Consider the following 8,861-nt stretch of genomic DNA (forward strand, 5'->3'; position numbering starts at 1 on the left):
GGGGGGGATGAGAATCCCAGGGGTTATATTGCCCGTATGCACTCTCAATGGAGAAGTGTGACAGGGAAAGACGCTGAAGATAACCCCTTAGAAAAATCCATAATCAGGGAAAAAATACAAGAAGGGCTTCCTACCCCAGTTAAGGATAAGCTAGCAGAAGTGGTGGGGCTACGACACATGAACAAAGCTGTTTATATAGACCACGTAGCTCATCAAGTTGAGTTATATCGAAAGAACATTCAGATACAGAAGGCACGAGACGAAGAATCCCTCAGAATATTGACTCATTTGCAATTGACTGAAAGCGAGAGGAACATAGAGGGAGTGCAGGCTTTAGCCCCACAGCAACAGCCACCTGGAGTGCAGACTGCTACTTACCAGTCCTACTCACAGGGGCCACAAGGGGGGTATCCTGCTACTTACCAGTCCTACCCACAGGGGCCACAAGGGGGGTATCCATACCCACAAGGGCCACCAGGGGTGCAAGCGGTTCCATACCAGATGTACACACAGCCTGGCCAAGGACCACCACCAGGGGGATGGACAGCAGCAGGGAAGGAGATGCTAGAACCATGCCAATGCGACCAGAATGGACATCTAGCCTGTGCCTGCTGCAACAGGCCCCAGGGGGGCGCAGGGGGGAGCCAAGGAGGAGGATATTGGCCCCCTACTACACCTGCTCCAGGAGTGATGAACCCTTACGGAGGCCCAGCAGCTGGCCTATAGGGGTGCCCGGAAGATCCGAGTGGGAGGTGCCAGCTGGTGGTGACACAGAAGCCTGAAGGCGCCACGCACCTCCCTATGTCTAGAGAATATGTGAAGACAATCGGATTTGAGGGAATTAAACAGCTGATTCCTACAACTGAGCTTGTAGACTTAGAGTACAAGGGACAGAGAGCAACTCTGTCAACGCTTGTGTCAGAACACACGCCAACAGGGCTGCTAGGGAGAGATGCTCTATGCCAATTGAACTGTACAGTAAAATGCACACCTGACGACTGTCAGGTGACGATGCCATCCGGTGTTCAGATTCCATCGACAGCCAGAGTGATTAAGCATAGAACAGACCTACAAGCTTTGCCTTTAAAGGGAGCTGATATAGAATATTGGGTTGATGGGTCTTGTTACGGGGTAGGAGAAACGTTGTGCGCTGGGTATTCCTTAGTTAAAGCACAGAATTCAAAGTTTATTGTAGAACAGGCTGAGGCAGTTCCTCAGCCTTGCTCGGCTCAGTTGGCTGAATTGATTGCCCTCACAGAAGCATGCAACTTGGGAACCGGACGGAGAGTGACAGTGTACACCGACTCTGCCTATGCACATAATGTTTGTCATTTTAATGGAGCTGTATGGAGGGGGCGGGGTTTTAAGAGAACTGATGGTACGCCTATACAGCATCACGCACAGATCATGAAGCTGTTACAAGCCATGATGAAGCCAAAGGAATTAGCTATAGTGAAGTGTGCCACACACAGGTCTGACTCATCACATGTCACACAAGGTAACAGGGCTGCAGAAGGTGCAGCCAAAGCCATTACAGGAGCAGACAAGGCAGGTAAAGGTCTTCTGGTCACACATGAAAAGCAATTACAGGGCATGGTCACACTTGAGGATTTATTGATGTTACAGAGTAGAGTAACTACGTTAGACAAGAGCGTTTGGCTAGCAAGGGGGGCAAGTCAGGATGACACAGGTCTATGGAGGAATCATGAGGGGTTGGTTGTAGCACCCTCAGATTTATTAGGCATGTTAATACAGGAAGCTCATGGATTAGCACATGTGGCTAGGGGGGAGGTAAGACGCAAGATCACCAAGAAATATGGGTTTTGGAGTCCATATTTGATGGAACAGATTGACCATGCTTTAGGTCAATGTGGGGTCTGTTGGAGAAACAACATCAGAGTGGGTACACCAGTGGTGTCTGGGCATATCCCTACCCCAATAGGGCCACGGGTGGTGGACAGGGGGGTGGATGTACAGAGTAGGCAGGATGTTGTGCCAACAGGTGCCGAGGTCCCCAGAGAACCTGAGAAGGAGGAGCTACGAGGAGATGCTGTGGTGTTGCCAGAGCCAGTGGCAATGCCAGTGTTACAGCCAGTGACATTACCGGCAGTGCCTGAAACCGAGGGGACAGTGGAAAGCTGTCCAGATGCCAATGAACCAGAAACCAACGAAGCAGAGAGTGTTGACAGTCTGGAGGTCCAGCCTGGGGGTGTCCAAAGCCTGGACACCTGTGCTACTGGGGATGCTGGCGAGTGCCTGCACCATGCTTCAGATGATGCTGAGAGCGACTCCCCAGACCTTGATCAGCGTGGGAGGGGACCAGGCGGCTGCCTTAACCTCAATGACACTGACGGACGACGACCAGTTAGGAAAAGATTAAAGACTATGAATAGGGTAGTGAAGCAGCAGATCAAAGGGAACGACGGGAATGGACAGCAGATGATAGCATGGCTGGAAACGGTCTTAGGGGCATGGGAAACTTACTTTGCTAGGTTAGGAGCACCTATTATAGCAGACATGATTTTTGACTTTCTTAGGAGACAGGGCCTCATTGACTGTTTTTGGAAAATCAGTCACTCAGTCCACGTTAATGAACTTTTCAGAAGACTAGTCCTCACCTGAGGTGAAGATCTATGCATTAATGCATTCCCTTTGATCCTATGCTTACTGTTGGAAAATTATGTGTTATGATAACTGAATGTCATTATTTGTGTATTGTTTGTTTGTTTCTATATCGTGTGATTGAGGTCAGTTGAGAAGTGATGTGGTGGTTATACAAAGCTAGGAGAGAGGTTCTGTTCCTAGCGCAACGAAAATGGAAAGCTCCTGACTATGAAAGTGTTATCAATCTGAGACAGCGGTAAAGGCTGTTCTCCAACTGGGTACAAGTGCTAGTAACCTCTGACCCTGACGCTTCAAGGACAAAGAAAACATCGGTCGTTGGAAGTTTCTGTATTGATTTGTGCATGATGAACTGTGTTTAGTTTAATTGTGATTGTTATTTTCAAAATTCTTTTTATTATTGGTTGTTTTCTATTTTTTGTTTATGATATCTTTGGTTCCTAATACTGGTCCTGGGTTGGTCTGTGTTATTGTGCTTCTTGTGTTGTGTGTTGGTGTAGTTTTTCTGTCTGTTGTTGTTTATTTTTTAATTTTTAATTTTATTTGAAAAAAAAAAAAAAAAATTTTGGGGATGTTTTGTGGGGTTTTGTGTTTTTGTTTTTGTTTTATGGTAGTTTAGTTTCGGAACACCCTCTGGGTGGTCCGAGGGGGGATGTGTCGTATATTTCTGTAGTATGTATGATCTATGTATGAATATGTGGTATGTTTTAGACACACACACATGCCAGGGCATGCAGGGACACAGATGACCAACAGGGACCTTTGGGGGTTGGGCAGGGACACACATGCACGCTGGCCCCTCCCCTCTGGAGGGGAACGGGGAGAGAGGGACACAGAGCGCTCTCTTTCTAGCCGAAGCCCATGGAGAACGCATGTAATGTATGAATCTGCCTGTAACTGATTAAATTGTCTTAAACTAACTGTTCTTTGATTCATAATCAATAAGAATACACGACACTAGCATTGCTGGCTAGACTACAGACAGCTCACGTTAGTAGGCTACGCTTGGCGCTGTTTATCTTACAGACAGCTCGCTGGTGGACTCAACATAATTGAAATAGCATTCACTTATCAAGCATCATTCATGATCATCCACCATGACTACCTGGTATTTTAATAGCGACCACCCCTCACTTCATTTCATCTCGCGTTCTCCTGGCTTCAACATGGAAAACCCCTGCTACGTAACGTTACATACAAGCGCCTCTGTCTGTCACATGCGTGCCACAGGGCAAATAAATTAATAGCACAAACACTCATAGCATGTACAGCCCTGTCCATGAGACGTTGTTTTCCAACATGTAACAGTAAAGCTAACATAAACATTACGACCCTAACAATATAACGTTAGCCAGTTGGCTAACAACGTTAGCTAAAACTTACCCAGCTGATTCTTGCATGGCTCCCGTTTAAAAAAAAAAAAAAAAAAAAAAAAAAAAGGGGTTTTTTGTATATATTTTTTTATGTGATTAGTCGACAACACAATTTCACGCCGACGAATTTTCGTTGTCGATTAGTCGTGACTAGTCGACTAATCGTTGCAGCCCTAGGTGACTCCATAATCCCATCGAAGACCAGATTGTTTCTCCTGGATTGTCCTTCCAGGTATTCCGTCTTGTCAGTGACAGCCAGCAGACTGTCGCACATTTTAAATATATCTGACTGCATTGAATTGCAGTGTTCCGTATGTTTAGCGTTGTCAGCTTTTCTGTCGCCCACGTCTTTTTGTGTGAACTGCAGGCTTGTTTTAATGTCCTGTATCTCCCTGGTTATTACCTCCATTTTGGTGTTTGTCGAGTCCATGAGAAGTTTCACGAAGCCTTGGAAGTTTTCCTGCTGCTGCCGTAACAGCGCGGAGAACATCTCCTTTTGTTGACGCAGTGGTTCTGATACCTGCGTTAGTGAAACGTACTCTTCATCTGGCTTCACTTCAGCTTTTTTCGGTGGCATTTTGACAAAAGAACATTGAACCTTTTGAATTGTTTTTGGTGGATGGATTGTCAACAACAACACTGCGCATCACCCTGTGATCTGCTGCACAATACAGCCAGGCTCAAGTGTGTTTGTGTGTGCGTGCTCACGTTTTGCTACGTCACACAGAGAGAGATGTTCATTCATTATTGAACTGTGTCTTCAGGACATTAATGTGTAATGTTCATTCACATTCTGTAATGTCACATTCTGTATCCAAGCACCTCGAGAACAAAAAGGCCTATGCCCGAATTATGTTTGTTGACTTTAGTTCTGCCTTTAATACGGTACAACCCCACGTGCTCTTAGGAAAGCTCAAAGACATGGGTGTCAATAGTACTTTAATCAAATGGATCCATTCCTTCATGTTAGAAAGAGAACAGCAAGTGAAAGTCAATGGAACACTGTCAGTGACTAAACACTGCAGTACAGGTGTCCCCCAAGGTTGCGTTCTGTCTCCATATCTTTTCTCAGTATACACCAACGACTGTAAAAGTAACCACCCAAGCAACCATATTATAAAATATGCTGACGACACTGCAATTCTAAGTCTCCTTGATAAAGATACAGACCCCTCGGTGCTCCATGATGAGATTAATATATTCACTAACTGGTGCGACAGCAACCATCTCATCTTAAACCCCACCAAAACTCAGGAGGTTGTGTTAGACCCAAGGCAGGTAACTGACCATGAGCCTGTGGTCGTTAAAGACCAAACAATCATCCAGGTGCCCTCTTACAAGTACTTAGGTATTCAATTAGACAACCATCTCTGCTGGAATACACAAATGTAACAAACTACAGCAGAGGCTTTATCACCTGAGGCGACTCAGACTTTATGGGGTGAGAAAGCAGATCATGAGAATTTTCTATCAGTCCATTGTTGAAAGTGTAATCAGATATGGAATAATTGTGTGGTTTGGCAACTTAACTGTACAACAAAAAAACAGACTAGTCAGCATTCACAAAACAGCTATGAAAATTGTAGGTGAAAGAGACTATGTGATCCTAAATAAACTATATGAAAAAGCTGTCCTGGACAAGGCTAACAAGATAATCGCAGACCCCCAACATCCGCTCTCCACAGAATACGAAGTTCTCCCCCTAGGTAGAAGGCTTCGCATGCCAAGATGTAACTATAAGCAGGGGTGCACATAACTGGTGCGCCAGTGCGCATGCGTCGCCAAAATGCATGCTGCGCGGCAGATCAGCTGTATGAAGGCGCTTTTGCGCACCAACAGCTGGAACCGCTGGGAGAGGAATTTACTTCCTTATATATACTTATTTGCCGTCCCCTCAGCCGATGGCCCGACGAGTAAATCCATCACAACAGTCGACCGACGACGACCACGGCGACTCCCCTCACGAAAACATTCGGAAAGTAAAGTATCGTAACTCGTACTTTCATTCCGCGTATCGCGTATCGCACGGTTATCACGGTTATCACGCCGACACGTGAAAATTCAGTCCTGAACGACTCGTCGCTAAAAGGAAAAACAACACCAAGGGACTTCACGTTTCTTTTCTCTGAAGCTTTCAAACGTTCAGACGTTTGTTTTACAGCTTCATTATCGCACCTCGACCCCTGACCCAGGGAATATGGTTGGGAATTCTATTAGAAAAAAGAAAAAATTACTTTGTTGCACAATCAAAATAATGAGCTATTTAAAGTGATAGCCTACCCTACAACATCCTCTACCATGGTTGAAATTGAGGACAGTGTAGCATAAATAAATGCTTAGGCTGTAACTTTTTGTTGAAAAGTTGATTTCAGTGTTTACAGAACAGAGCAGTGCTTAAAGAGATGTCAGTTGATTTCATTGTGTTTAAAGGAGTCTGACAGACTTTCATGCTTAAAGAGCAGTCATTTGATTTTGCACACAATCATTTGTTCGTTCATCTTTATTTATGAATAAATGTCGTTTTGCTAATTTAAGTTATCCATGTATCCCTTTGTTATCCATCCTGTGGGACGGGTCGTGACTCGCGAGCTCGGGGAGCACCAAGCAGCATCCCTAGGTGCTCCTCTGAGCACTGGCCCCAAAAAGTTATGTGCACCCCTGACTATAAGCTCTTAAAACTATCATTTGTCCCATTCTCCATTAAACTAATCAATTCTCTCAAGCAGAAACGATGATTAGGACATGATCACCAGCACCTGCACTTTATCTTAGACACCACTTGAAGGGCCATGTGCAATATTCGAAAACACCACCTGAAGGGTTATGTGCAATATATATTTATACCAAATGATGCCATGTCCAGGTGGAAACTGCTGCCAATGTCACTCAATGTTTGTTGCTGTCCTGTTGTTTACTTTGTCTACTGTATGTTGTATGTATCGTCACTGTTGCACTTGAAGCATGAAAGTACCATGCCCAAGACAAATTTCCCCTCGGGGACAATAAAGTACAATCAATCAATCAATCAATCAATGTTCTCTACTGCCACCAGATGGCGGTGTAGATGTATTCCCTCCGCTGCCCACCAGATGGCGGTATAGATGTATTCCCTCCGCTGCCCACCAGATGGCGGTATAGATGTATTCCCTCCGCTGCCCACCAGATGGCGGTATAGATGTATTCACGTCCGTCAGAAACTTCACTTTCAGTCCCTGCCGTTTTTCACCAAATGAATTAGGATATTAGAAATCGAATTACAAACCCTTAAAAGCAATAATTGAGATGTTTATTTCCATAGATAAGTTAAATATAATGTGTGGTTCCTTTATCCATATTAACTATTTCTATACTAAATGCTAAAAACAAGTTGAACGTTGGCGCTTTGATGTTGAAGCGAGGAGGGAGGTGGACAGGCAGAGCAGGACTGTCTGTTGTCGTTCACGGAACACAGATGAATGAATGGTCTTTATTGTCATGATGCAATTCTGGAGGCAAACTAATCCCAGGAAACTCGTCCTGTTCGTAATTCCAAATGGAGACAAAAAGGGCAGTGCTTGTAAATGCTGTCCCCCCTTATGGACACATCATTGCCAATGAGAAGTGGAGGGGCTCAGTACTCGTGCAAAGTTTGAAGGGTTAAGTACAACTCGCTAGTTCAACTAATCAACAACCTTAGTCAAAACAAACAGCCACGTTATACGACTGCATGGTACTTGCATTCTCAACTCACCCATCAACATTGAACTGTTGATGTTGATTCTCAATTGATCTGGTTAAATAAAATAAATACAACTTCCCCCAGCAGTTCGGAGTAACGCAGGACCAACCAATCAAGGTGATGAAACACACCTCAAATGATCATGTCCTTTTGATCCAAGTTCAACTGATGAGTGAGTTGGGAAGGTTGTCTGACTCGGTGGTAAGTGTCATGGAGTCGGATAATGACCGTGACCACATCACTCCTGTCCTCCACTCTCTCCACTGGCTCCCCATCAAAGAACGTATCCAATTCAAAGTCCTCATCCTCACATACAAAGCCCTCCACAGCCTGGCCCCCCCTTACCTGACTGACCTCCTTCTCCCCCACCGCCCTACCCGTACCCTCCGATCCTCATCCATTGTTCCCCTCACTGTCCCACCCTCAAAACTCAAAGGCTTCGGTCACCGTGCCTTTTCACGAGCCGCACCCCGCCTCTGGAACTCTCTCCCTCAACCACTCAGAGACTCACCCTCACTCCTCACTTTTAAATCCCACCTCAAAACCTACCTGTTCTCCCACGCCTACAGCCTCCCCTACCCCTAGCCATCTCCCCCATCCCTGCCACCCCCGCCCCCCCCCTGGACATGCATACAACCTCCCCTATCCCTAACCATCTCCCCTCACCCTGCCACCCCCCTCCCCCCATGGACATGCATACAACCTCCCCTTCCCCGTTCGTTACCTCTGTGTTCTATGTGCTCATGTTATCTGTTGCTTGTTGTTTCTGTGTTTTCCGTTTTGCCCATATTGTCAGCGTCTTTGAGCCTCGGAAAAGCGCTATATAAATCGAATGTATTATTATTATTATTATTATAATCTGGTCAAACTGTCTGATCTGTGGACAACACTACTAATTTGTTGAAGCACTTTTTTTTGCCTTTCAGTTTTTTTGTGGAGGACACAAATGACCCTGACAACACAAACGCTAGAATAAGCCTTTATGGCAGGGCTGCCAAGTTTCACCAAACGTTTGGAGTGAGATTTTTTGGCGGTGGAGCGACCCAAAACTGTTTTGGTAGCGGCGGCCCCTCTCTCCCACACAATTATTTGTGCTAGTTTCCTGCAATTTTACATGTTGTTCACAATAAACCAGCACAAGAAATGAA

The sequence above is a fragment of the Nansenia antarctica genome, assembly GCF_963989245.1.
Source record: "Nansenia antarctica genome assembly, chromosome: 9".
Taxonomy (NCBI): Eukaryota; Metazoa; Chordata; class Actinopteri; order Argentiniformes; family Microstomatidae; genus Nansenia; species Nansenia antarctica.